This window comes from Bactrocera tryoni, chromosome 3, assembly GCF_016617805.1.
Source record: "Bactrocera tryoni isolate S06 chromosome 3, CSIRO_BtryS06_freeze2, whole genome shotgun sequence".
NCBI classification, from domain to species: domain Eukaryota; kingdom Metazoa; phylum Arthropoda; class Insecta; order Diptera; family Tephritidae; genus Bactrocera; species Bactrocera tryoni.
In genome coordinates this window covers 6,492,727-6,506,491 of record NC_052501.1, presented here as the reverse complement: position 1 = coordinate 6,506,491, position 13,765 = coordinate 6,492,727, and positions in this window count along the sequence as shown.

Genomic DNA, 13,765 nt, shown 5'->3' with positions numbered 1-13,765 from the left:
AATTTTTGTGGAAAACTGCGACTTTTTATTCATTTTAGTTATACCGTTTTTCTGTATCAGTCGATTTCTTTCCAAGTATTTTCGTCTTGAGGACTGAAGACAGAAGTGATATCCCTGTGAGTCAGATCCGGTTAAAATTGTGGACATTGCGGTCGATGGTAAGCTCACTCGGCTTATAAATTGGAGGCATTTATACAAAACGATCGCACTCTCTTCAAAAAGTTATAAATTTTGCAAGATTGAGACAGAAACTCTAAGGCACTTGCTTCTGGAATGCGCAGCACTCAATAGAAGCTGGATTTGAATCACAAATTGGAAAAAGGTGCACATTGTCTCTCTGACAACAAGCACGATCCTGGTATTTTTTCCTAAGCTAGCGTGGCACCCACTTTTTGGGATCATCCTACCCAAATGTTCAAGTATTCGCATGACCAATACTCGAATTAATTTCATTTTGAGTTCATCTAAAATCTTTTGATGGGTTTTTATTCTCTTTATACTAGGCTTGTCGAACTTTGTAGCACTAAGGAGGAACCGTCGGAGACGAGATAACGTATACGTACAAATGATCAGCGTGACAAGCTGAGTCGACTACAGTCCTTGTATGGAAAACTTTTTCAGTTACCGTTATAAGTGACAAAGAAAGTCATGAGACGGACTACGATAACATATAGCTGACATACAAACTAACCGAACAAACTCAAGTTCTTTTATGAAAAACTTTTTCATTTGACAAGATATCATCACCAAATGTGGAGTAGACTAATATCAATAAGTAATAATCAAGTCTTTCCTACAAGCTCCAAAGAAAATTTTTGAGATCGGGCTACTATAACATATAGCTGCCATACAAAATGAGCTATCAAAATCAAGTCCTTGTAGGGAAAACTTTTCCATTTGAGGAAATATCGTCACCAAATCTGGCACAGTTTAGTATTCAAGACTTTTCTACAAAGAAATTTTTGAGATCGGTCTACTATAACTTATAGCTGTCAAACAAACTGACCGAACAAACTCAAGTTCTTGTATGAAAAACTTTTTCATTTGCTGAGATATCGTCACCAAATATGGCAGAAGTTAATATTCTAGACTTTGCTACAAGTTCCAAAAGAATTGTTGAGATTAGACTACTATAACATATGGCTGTCATACAAACTGACCGAACAAAATCAAGTCCTTTTATGGAAAACTTCTTCATTTGAGGAAATATCGTCACCAAATCTGGCACAGTTTAGTATTCAAGACTTTGCTAAAAGCTTCAAAGAAATTTTTGAGATCGGTCTACTATAACTTATTGCTGCCATACAAACTGATCTATCAAAATCAAGTCCTTGTATGAAAAGCTTTTTCATTTGAAAAGATATCGTAACGAAAGCTTGTACAGATTAGTGTTTAAGGCATCGCTGTAAGCTCCAAAAAAAATGTTGAAATCAGACTACAATAACAGATAGCTGACATACAAATTAACTGTTCAAATCACTACATTATAGCTTCTCCGCAGCCGAAGTTAACGTTTTCTCTTGTTTTTATTTATTTTCTTCAATTATATTTGCTTTAATTATTTTCCTCATGAAATTTCTATTTCATCTGCTTAATTTGTTTATCTTAACACAAGCATTAATTAAATTAAATAATAATTAAACTTTAAATGATTTCAAAAATTAAAAAAAAAAAAAATGCCTGTTATACTAACATTTATTGCAGCTCATTAATTCTTATCCGCATTTCATGGACACACTTTCACTCCATATATTCAAAAACGTACTTTCTACTACTTATGATGTCTATTTAGCTTCAGCAGTTCCCCCTCCTCAACGCACTTGTTGTAAGCATTACAATTCGTGATTCACGCACACACTACAAGGTCAGCCATCTTTAGGCTTCTACTTTGGCATTAAAATATTTCAGCGCACCAGTGTATGTTTGTATGTGCGAGCATCCAAATAAATTTCGAATGTGCGCTTTTTAGCTTTCAGCCATATTTCTTTGACTCCTCACACCGTCCACAAGTAGAATACGACGCAAGCCGAATATTATTCTATGCTAAATATGTGTATGGCTGTGTGCACTAATATGCGTGGAAAGCCTAACAAGCATATCAGGCATTCATCTTAAAGTTTGCTGCTCCCATCACTTCCGCCCCCAGCCATAACAAATACTAAACAGCTGCCAACGCTTTGGCGAATTCTCGCACGTATTCCGTTGGTTTCCTCAGCCTCGGCGAAGGCACGGCACATTTGTTAAGATAACACACAGTTATACATAGCACTTCATGTACATATGTATGTGTGTTGGTGTCTGTGAGATTGTCATGCAAAGTTGGCAAGTCTTTGCCCTTATCGCTCTTTTGCATTGCGTCTTTTTGTTGTGCGTTGTTTTTTGTTGTGCTTCGTGTTCTTTTGGCGTTTTGTCGCCAAGCTTTCAATCACACTCCCATCGAGTTCTTCAACTTTTCAACTATCCAGCCAAGCAATTGCTTTAAATGGCACTCACATACAATTCGTTAAGTGACAACTGAAAAGTTTGCCTCACACCACGTCAACACATAACGGTCACGGATGTTGTGCCTAAAGTTGCTTAGTTGTTGTTTGTGCCACTGATGTCTTCCGCTTTTTACGTAATTCTTGCTTTGTTTTGCCAAATGTACACAGCGACCGCGTATGCCCCCTCATCACAGCAGCCTTATTAGATTATCAAGTTTGAATACCTCAGCGTCCGTTTGTGCGTCTCTCCAGACCTATTCAACTGTCATTTGGTATGCGGATGCGCAGTTAGAATTATTTAGCACTACAAATTCTTGCAATTCATTCGAAAGCGTGATTCTGATGCTCCCGTTTGGAACTCTCTATTGTTAGCCGCGATATTTATGCAAGAAAAACGCGAACCACAGTCCGTAGCCTCTACAGAGGCTAGTGGGAGCCAGCTATCGTGTAGAATCAAACTCACAAATTAAAATTCCAATTATAGCTGCTAGTGACGTTGTGTGTGTTGTGAATACTGAATGTTGTTGGAATATAAAGAAATTTATATTAATTCCCGCTTTATCTACGAAAAATCTAAAATAACAGTGGATTTTATAAAAATTAAAGCACTTTCATGTCTACTTGAAAACTAGGTTATGTTACGGTAAGTTCAGAGGTCCAAACTACTGAGAGTTTTATTTCTTAGTCTAGCAACGACTGGGCAATATAGGAAAAAGTTTCGGGATGCTTCCACCACACTCACCTACATAAAACTCTGACGATTCGCATCCGGCAAAATTTTTGGGTGCATGAATGCCTATTGGTCAGTGTGTAGTTGGAATCCCTGCGATAACAGTAAGACTAATTTTTCAAAGGATCGAAGGATCAAGATGTCAATGAAGAACCAACTCGGTCTCATTCCGATAAGAGCGAAGCAAGGGTATCCGCTCTGGCTAGCTCATCGGCTTTGCAGTTGTCAGCACTGCCGCTATGGCCAGGCACTTAACGTTTATTAGTACTTGGGGCTTATCCTTGATAAATACTCGTAAGCTCTCATTTAAGCGAAGTATTGACATGAGAGAGAGGAAGACTTCAGTCGCCTAATATTCTAGTTAATTATGGTATAGAGTTTCGAGAAAAGTAGAGCCCCTCATGAAAAGTTCTGACTCTATGAAATCGTAGTTGCTAATGTTTATGGGGTCGTTCCTTGGAGGAAGACAGTAAGTTTTTTCACGGATGTACTGAAGTTGAGATGCAGAATGGAAGATGGAATGTTTTGATCGTAGCTCCTCATTAGATCAAGCTTGAGACTCTCAGATCACTGTGGCGCTTCCAAGCGGGGTTGGCTGTAATCAATGTAGCAGTAGATACCGTGCTCCAAAGTACTGCTTCCTTCAGAGAAATGTGCATTAAATCGTATAGCAGAGCGGTTATACCGGGTTTCAGCTTGCTGACTTTCAACTAGTCAAGGAGTGCATGACTTTATTAGCAATAGCCATCAATCTGCATGAGACTTGTTTGAATGCCCGGTCACAGTGACATCGTCGGAAACGGCAAAGACGATGAGCTTGCTAAGGAGGTCATCCTCATCTAATTTGATACAATTGAAAGCAAGTTGAGACTCTGGTGTCCTTTTACATTCTAGCGCTGGACCTATGGACCTCCCGTGAGCTCGGTAAGCACTATTTTATAACCAGAACTTATGAGACTGTGAATTTCTTATGCCCGAGAGTAAAATAACTTCCTATTATCTATACTATTTGCTCTTAGCAAAGTCAATCACGCCGCAATTGTACGTGTTGTGACTAGATTTCACACTCGGTGCGACTTCGTGGGAACTTGGACACTTATTAATGGATCATCTTCATTCAGCAAAGGGGAACAAGAAGGGTTTTGAACAGCTGACAGGTTTTACAATGTAGGACGGAAATAAATGTTCTCTCTACGAGCTTTTATATACGGGTATTAAAACTATAAAGACCAACCACATACAATTTTTTCTAAAAGATTCTTTAATAGTAGAGCTGAAGTAGAAAGTCAGAAGATGTTATAAAATAATAATAATATTATACAAAAATCAAAAACCATTAATTGAGTAATCAAGTACATACTCTTTTCAAACCCTTGTCTTCCCACAAAAAAACTCCAAAGCCATTGCATCACGAGATTTACGAAAACATACTACCGTCGCCTCCATATATTTTGAATCTGAGCTTAAACGCAGACATTCCAACCGGAAAATCACCGCCAATGTCGTAAATCAGCCGTTGCTGGCGGTTTGCACCGCTTGCGTCGCCTACAGCTTGCCAACCGCGGCCAGCGTTAAACGCCTAACTAGCTTAACGCGCACCACAGAAAAAAAATTATTGCAATTAGCATGCAGAGCCAAAAAAATATATGGCGTGAAAAAAAGCAAAAATTACGACACACAAATAAGTGCAAATAATGCAATTTCGCAGCAAAACAACGCCGGCAACATTTAATGGGCAACACGGCGTATGCGGGTGCTTATGCGGCTTAGCTTAATGGCTGCCGACAGGCTGACTGGTCGACTAAGTGGCTGACTATTGCCATGGTTGCACGGCTGGCTGGCTGAATGGCAGAGAATGGCTGGCAAATGCCATTCAAAATAACAGTAATAACAACAACAACAGCAACAGTGAGTGAGACAAATACCATTTGCGGCAAAATGGCAACAATTGAACGATAAGAGCAACAACAACACAAGCAAATAAAGCAAAAGTGCAAGCAACAAAAATAGCAAACCGACAGCAGCGGTGCGGGCGGTGGTAAGGACAATGTTTTGAAATTTCAATTGGGTCAGTCTAGCAATTAACGGGACAACAACGTACAACTGAACTTTGCGGGCGCTGACAACCCAGAAGAGCAACAAAAAGTGCCAGCCGGCCTGACAGTCTGTCGGTCAGTCAACGCAGCAGTCAGCCTGCCCTGTTATTGTTGACTTGCTGCGATGAAATGTCAGCAGCAGCAGCACAAGCAGCAGCAAAGCGACACGGGCAATGAGTGGCAGCAACAACAGCAGTCTGGGAATGAGGCGGCTAGCAGAGATCAATGTAACATTTTGCATATATGATTGGCCAGCTGTGATGTGCAAATATGCGCACAACCGATCACGTGTGTTCGTGTGTATGTGTGTATGTGTGTTTGGGAGTGTGGCTCCATCGTCATCATCGTACTCATCGCAGCTGTTGTCATTGTCAACGTCAGCGCCACAGGCAATGCGAAGAAATAACGACAAAATGTAAGCAAATGCACCACACACACACACACCAACACTTGTGTATGTACATACATACACTAACACAAACACACACATATTCACTCATCAGTCGCCACATGCAATATATTCATCCAATGACCAGCTGTCCAGCTGCAATGGACCTTCTTGGCTCCGGCTGATGTGGCTGAGTGCAGGAAAGTGATTCAAGGTGGCCGATATGCCATATAAGGGTGTTGTCCAAGTGTGCTTGTGTAATCTAAGTGTAACTGCATATTGACAAGCAGCTGTCATATTTAGCCCTCGGCGTTATGTTGTCGTTGTCATCACGCCACACACCTGTGAGAGGTTGTAAGTATGCGCTATTTTACAACTATTTTGAGTAAATGCATTTTAAAAAAATAAAATTTTTAAAAAATTTGAATTACCTTTATCAAGGCACTCAAATAGTAATGATTAAGGATTCAAAAAAATAAATAAAAAAGAAATGTCCTAGGTAAGAAAGTGAAGTCGAAGAAACTATTTGTAAGTGATTTACTAAATTTCGTAGATACAGTATGTATACCGACTACAGTAAACTCAATGGACCTCAAATAGAAGTCCGCGCTATGACTTATGGCTTAAAGCCCCCTCTTCTCTTCACAAAATCTCACTTAATCCCAGTTTTCTGATATGCTTGGATGAGCTTTATTCCTCTCCCTGCTCGAATTTGTGTATTCTAGCGTTTCACTGCTTCCCACAATATGTTTTGTTGCATTCCAAAAATAGGTGCTCACAAACTTCTTCATGCCTCTGCTTTGCCAGGTTCATGCTGCGTTCATACGTTCTAAATCCAAGCTGCTCAGTCTTATTATGGAATGAATCACAGTGGTAAAGGTTAAATTAAAATAACAGACAGTAAAAATAAGTTCTGGGGACATTCTTGTGAAGGTTCTTGTTCACAGATTGCTGGCACCGTCTTTACTTGCACCAAAGAGATGCTAAATTAAATGAAATAACGCGACTAATACATTCCAAAGCAACAACATTTTCCAAACGCTTAATCCGACTCACTAAAAATAACCTTCAATGAAATGCATAAAGAGAATGGAACAAAGGACAGTTTCCATTGAAAGCACTTTACCGCTGTTCCTGTAACATTGCACAGTATTCCGTTGCATCTTTTCCCGCAAAAACAAAAAACTAAACGGGAAACACAGAAAAAGGAATCTTTGTACCCAACGACGGAATATTCGATGTAGAAAAATTCCCACCATTCGCCTTCAGCTGGTCAGCCTGCAAGTAATTCTGTTTACGCCCACACACACACAAACACATATACAGGCAGTCATTGTCGCTTCAGGGCAGTAATGCAATGTACAGGTGAACTGAACCAAAACCTTGGCTTTGATGGTGCTGTATGAATGCAGCAGGTACAGACACACTTGCAACCTTTCCATTTCACTTTGGCCGCCCACTTTTTTCGCATTTACGCCACCTTTGCATTAGGCGCCCAACAAGCGAGCACTATAATACCAACTGCATGAAAATCGCTTGCAAATGTGTTGATGCGTTCGCATCAGCACAATAGCAACAACAACAACAGCAGCAAAGGTTGTGTGTGGCGCGCTAATGCGTTTGTTTTTCCAAAGCCTTTATACGCGGAAAAGGCAACTACAACAACAAAGTGGCATGGCGTATTATTGGTCTGCTAGCTGGCATTCGCCGTGTGGCAGCTGTGCGGCTCATGCAACACACACACACACGCATGTATGCATGCACGCAGGCGAACACATGCAATGCGCCTAATTCACTCAGCTTCATTGCGTTGCTGATGCGCCAGTTTCGCCGCTGATGCGTGTTGATGGCATCCGCCAAATAGCGGCGGCACTTCGTCATGCATATTTACACACACGCGCAACCACACATACACATACAGAGTGAACAGAGAAGTGTAACGGTACTACAGGCGGCTAGCCGCAGCATCCACGCGGCCAACAGGCGCTTCGAGTTACTTACGCGCAGTGCAAACTTGATTATGCGCTGGTGCTTTTTTTCCATCTGCGGCTATGTGTGTGTGTGCGCGCATATGAAATTGGCGTATACGCGTGCGTATGTATGTATGTGTGTGTGTGAGAGCGACATTTGATACAACGACGTGATAAGAATTTTCAATTGCAGGCTTTCGCCAGTTCATTCGTTGCCGCATTTGGGAAATGTGTGTGGGCGCGTGTGTATGTGCAACATGTGGCATTGAGTTGGCATCTGCCGTATGCCACAAAAGTCCCGAAAATTTCACTTTCAAATTTCCTTTGCGAAAAGTCACTTCTTGCCATTTGCTAATTTCTGCTTCACACATTTGCTAATTTCAACTTCACACCCCTTCACTCACAGCTCCAGCCTTTCCACAGATCCACAATTTTCATTTACATTTTCATGGTAATTTTTCTAGTCACCGACTTTAAGCATTTGAAATTACCGTTTCATTTTCATTAAAATTTGCCGCGCACCGCTTGCAGCAAACACAAGTAAATTAAATAAAGTCACACAAAGACGTTCGCAAGCAAATTGCCGTTGGTGGCTCGGACCGCGTGGCAAACGCACAAATTTGTAATCCTCTTAAACGAAAACGCTGAGTGGGCATCAAGCGTCCGTCACTTAATTTGCTTCTTAAGACAATTACGCAATAAATTTTTGTCAAAGGCAAGCGATAGAGTACAGCGACTGGCTGCTCGAAATGGTGGCAAGATGTGAGAAAGGACATTTGAGAATTCGCTTGCAATCGGACGCTGGTTGGGCGTGTGGCAGCATGTCAGCACGTACTCAGAAGCGTTTTTATTTTTTTCTTTCTTTATTTTAATTTTTTCGTTAACTTTTTAAATTATTTTTAATATGATTTTTATTCCCTTATTAATGTTGGTGAAAGGGGTACTTTAACAGGCATAAAAGTTAAAAGAAGACTTTAATTTATAGTTGATACGATTTTTAACTTCTTCACAATTTTCGAAGTTCGAAGTAATTGAAATCAATACATCGTACCACACTCTATTCGTTATTCAACCAAACTAATCATCAACAAGATATACAAGTACTGTGAGGAGTAAAAACTGATGAAGTGAGTCATCAAACTTCGAAAACAAAGAAATTACTTTACCTCAATCTCTCGAATTAGTTTTGGAGAATGAGTGAAAAGTGATTTTTCCGAAATCTCTCACATTTGTTTTGAAGACTGAGTGAGAAATTAAAAACTGAAATCTCCGAAATCTCTAAACTTCGAAAACAAAAAAATTACTTTATCTCAATCTTGCGAATTCGGTTCGGAGGCTGAGTGAGTGAGGAGGCTGAGTGAGCAGTAAAAAGGATTTCACCGGTTTTCGAAACATTTACTTTGTATGGTTAGTTCGAAATTGAGATTATTTCAAATAACAATATTAATTATTGTAAACAAATAAAAATTTAAGAATAAAAGACATGGACATAACGTACTCATATTGTAATGGTTTAAAACATTTTTAGGTCAATATGATATGAGAGATATTATGCGAGATAATCTGGATCTTAAAAAAAATTATATGTACTTCGAAAACCAGTAGCCAGATGTTCGACGTTTTAAGCTCGAACTTCGAAAGCAAATATTTCGAAATGATGTTCGACGTCTCAATTTTGAATTTCGAAGGCAAATATTTTGAAGTGATATTCCAAGTCTAAATTTCGAATTCGAAGGCAAATATTACGAAGTTAGCCACAAAACTTCGGAAACGAAGAAATTACTAAATGTATGTACATCGAAAATCAGCAGCCTGAATTGATAAATGATATTCGACTTCTTAATTTCGAAGTTCGAAGGCACATATTTCGAAATCAGTTCGATGTTAGAATTTCGAACTTCAAAGGCAAATATTTCGAAGTCGAATTTTTTGAAAATCACCCCTACAAAGAAGTAATTACTTTACCATCAAACAACTTTACAACTTAAAAGTTTCAAGAGATCCTTTGAAATATTACTGGATTTCCTTTCGTAAAAACTAATCTTAATGGTACATGAACAAGTAAAATTTGATATTAACATAACTTTTAAAATAATTTTAAAATTTTGAAGGCCTAAATACTATCAATGTTTGATGTTTGTTGATTTTAGATTAGATTTTATGTTTCGAATTTAATCTTGTCTAAGAATCGATGAAACTATTGGTTGTTTTGAGGAAAGCAAATATTGAAAGTCGTGTATTTTGGAAAACTGGCTTCGCGCGAGTCGTCCATTCACCTCTGTTAACGAAAATAACATCAAAATTGGTAAAGGAACAGCGCTTGAAATTCGTCGTGTTGCCATCAGAGAAATATGTATGTAGAAAAGGATCTTAATACTTCTTACCCAAACATTAACCAAAATCATCGTGTGTCAAACAGAAAAATAGCAAAGGATCTTAATCATAAGAAGTATGATATTTCTCTGATGGACAAACGATGATTTTGATTAATGTTATGGATATGAAGTGTGGCTTTTACAAAAGCGATCTCTAGTATAGATAGATCGCCAAAGAGATGTCTGAAAACGTAGCTGAGGACCCCATAATCATCGCACATATCGAGGATTGAGTTTATGAATATGACTTGGAAACTGTACAACAGATAACGATTGACGGTTCAAAAGTTTGCCAAAACCGAAACAAGTAAAATTCGCTGAAGGTGTGGAAGACCAACTCAGCCGAGACTTAGAAGTATAGAAAATTTAACGAAGCATTGGCATGCCTGTAATGATGCCAAAGAAGCCTATTCTGAAGGTTATTAGATAGATTTGTATTGAAACATGTGAAAATGATTTTTTGTCAGTTAAGTGTGGTCGGGTTAAATTTTATGAAATGGTTGGTGTAGAAAACGTAAGCGCCTAAAAAAATTAACCACTAAACGCTTTTTTAGAATGGAAACTAACATCGCGATCAAACATTTCCATTAAAAAATCGCTGTTTTGTATCAAAAACTAACTAACGTAAATTCACCTTTACGGGCAGTTCTTTCAACTAGACACCTCAAATAATTGTACAAAGTTCATGGACACAACGTTTTCAATAATAATTTCATACAAAACCAATTCCTATAACCGGACATAAGTACGCTCCAGTGACCGGACATGGACACACTTTTATCGCCCTCTTCTGTGGACAGCTCCTATAGCCGAACAAAAACACAGCGACGGAGGGTATCCGGTCATGAGGAATTTCAAAGTAAATGCATTTTAAGAGATTTAAAACGAGTCTTTGAGCTTTGAAGGTTTAGTCTTGAAGAAAAAGAACATAATATAGTGTTACAATGAAATAAAAAAAATGGACGAAGGCCTAAGCAGCCAGTTTTCCTTTGTTTTTCTAGTATGTCTGTACATTTATTTACAGGTTATGTTAAAAAAATAAATAAACAAAAACTCAAAAACGATGCAGACCTTCAAGTAGAAGAAAACAAAAAGTCCTAAAATACTATACTATAGATTGAGGGATCGTACACTTCTCACCCTTTTAGTTCAGAACAAAGGTAAACACAACAAATGACCCATTCTAGGTATTTTAAACACAATAGAAAATGAAAATATTTGCCATAATTTTTTATGTGCTGTTTTTACAATCCCTACGACGAACATAATAATGGGTAACAAGTAAGTCTGACATACTTGATTTGGTACTCTAGGAACAGATGCTCCAAACTCTGAGTAGAGCAACAAGTTATGAGAGTAACAGAGAGTAAATGAGCAGAGAGATGATAACAAAGCCGAAGAGAATATTGCAAGTAGCTAGAAATGTACCAACAAAACCGGCATAAAATGGACAGAATAAGCAGAGACTGAGAGAGGCAAATGGAGAAATAAATAAAGGAATGTTTGGCCTTGGCTTACTTTTATTGTTAGCACTTGCTTGATAATTTACAGCCTTTCAACTGCTGCGATGTTTCACCTTCCTTTACACGTCAGATTTACTTTTCTTTTCCATAATTCTTTTGTTTTGTCTAGCTTTGCTTTTGATGTTCTGTTTCGGTGTTACGCGCTCAAGAGAACTTTCATGACAGCGCGTCATGTCAGTTTAGTAATTTCATTATCATAAGTAAACGCCGTTATACACACACAAAACTTTGATCAAATTTGGTGATATCAGCGAATAATTTCATTAAATCGAAGGCGTATTCGAAGCAAGAATATGAGCGCAAGACAATTTCGCCTGCCGGGCGAAAGCTTTCAATTAAATTTACCAAATACTAGAAATCAACTTCCGATCAATACGTCTTTGCCGCATCCAATATTGTTGGAACAATCGAGAAGTTATGAACAGAATCTAAAAATGAAAGGTTTAGTACCACCACATATAGCTCCAGTACCCACCCATGTGCTAGCGCCAAAGCGAAAAGCCTCACAATGGGAGACACGCAATTCACAGTTTGTCATACCAAACAACCCAGACGAACCTTTAAATTTGGCAATAAAACAACACCACCTCAATCTGCCAGCAAGGAGTGAAAGTGAGCCAATCGATTTGTCAAGCCATGCTGTTCATGTTTCCAATGAATGTTCACCTTTACCTGCTTTGCACTGTGAGGTTACATATGACAATGATGTGGAGATGGCAACAGCGCCAACCAATCCAAATAAACGCAAGCTATCATTGGACAATAACGCAGTTCAGGAAGAGCCAATTTGCTTGACAAACTACACGAAATACTCCGTCGTCAATTCGGAGTACTTGCGCACCAACAAAGCACCTATTGCACCCATAAACTTTAGCAGCAAGGAAGAAAAACCGCCAGCAACTCCAGCGACAGCCACAGCAACTGGACCCGCAATTGAAAAAACATTCACTATCGTCTCAGATAGTGCTTCCAACAGCGACAGCATTAGCTTCGGTGGCACCGTGCATGAAGCATGCAGAACAACATGTGCCCAAGAGAAACAGATCGAGCTCTACAAAATAGCGCATAAGATTACGCTAAAGCAACCAGAGCCAGACGATGATGTTTATATGGAACTTGGACCGGAAGGTACACTTGTTCCATTGAATGAATTCAAGAAAATTGACTGGACAAATGCCGTGGAAGCGACACACGATTTGCTCTCGCTTGTATTTCCAATGCACGTGCTTGAGACCCATGGACTTAGCCGCAAATTTATGCTACCGGAACTTGACTATGATTGCAAAAGTAGACCATATTTGGATGATAACAAAGTGTACGACATTAAGGACTATGTTATGCAAAAGACAAAGATGAGCAATGAAGCTTTTGCATACATTGTCGCAAGGAGACTTTTGAAATTAGCCAAGGCCAAAGGATACAATCCCTTCGAAATGTCATAATATTGTGGGAAATATCATATTTAGTATTTTATATAAGAAAGAGTTTAATTTCATGTAAATTTTATATGTAATTGCTAGATGGTAAGGTAGAAACAATTTTTTTTTATTAACATAAATGTAAATTAATATGGAATAAGAAAATTTCTGACAAAAAATATTAGTGTCTTTTATGTAACTAGGACTTCAGTGATTCTAAAATATAACTGTTTTTACGCTGAACAGGGTATATTAAGTGTGTAAACTCCAGACACCTCAGAGACATTATGAAGTATATACAGTGTGACAAAAGAGCACACAACGGGTTAATGATATTTCAAAAATTCTAAGTTAGTCGGACTATCCTTAATTACCATGCCAAACATGAGCGCCATCTGTCAACCAGTTTGTTTACAGCAACTGCTTAAGTCGCTACACCTCAGTAGTGCTTTGCGACTTTAACAATGGATAAAAATATCGAACAAGTAATTTGCCTCAAATTTTGTATTGCTATTGTGATTGTGAATGCTGGAAAATACTTAAGGTGATTCAGTTTTAACAGAAACAAACGCCTAAGAGTGGTGCCAAAGCCTTCAAATACGGTCGAGATATTATTGAAGACGTGCCTCGTTCGGGACTACCTTCTATCTCTTCAACTGATGAAAATATTAAAAACAAGTGAAGGATATGATGCTTGAAAACCGTCAGACAAGTGTTAGAGAGATGGCAAGAGAGCTGAACAGGGCACGTGAGATGTCCATTTGAATTATTGCAACTGCCAA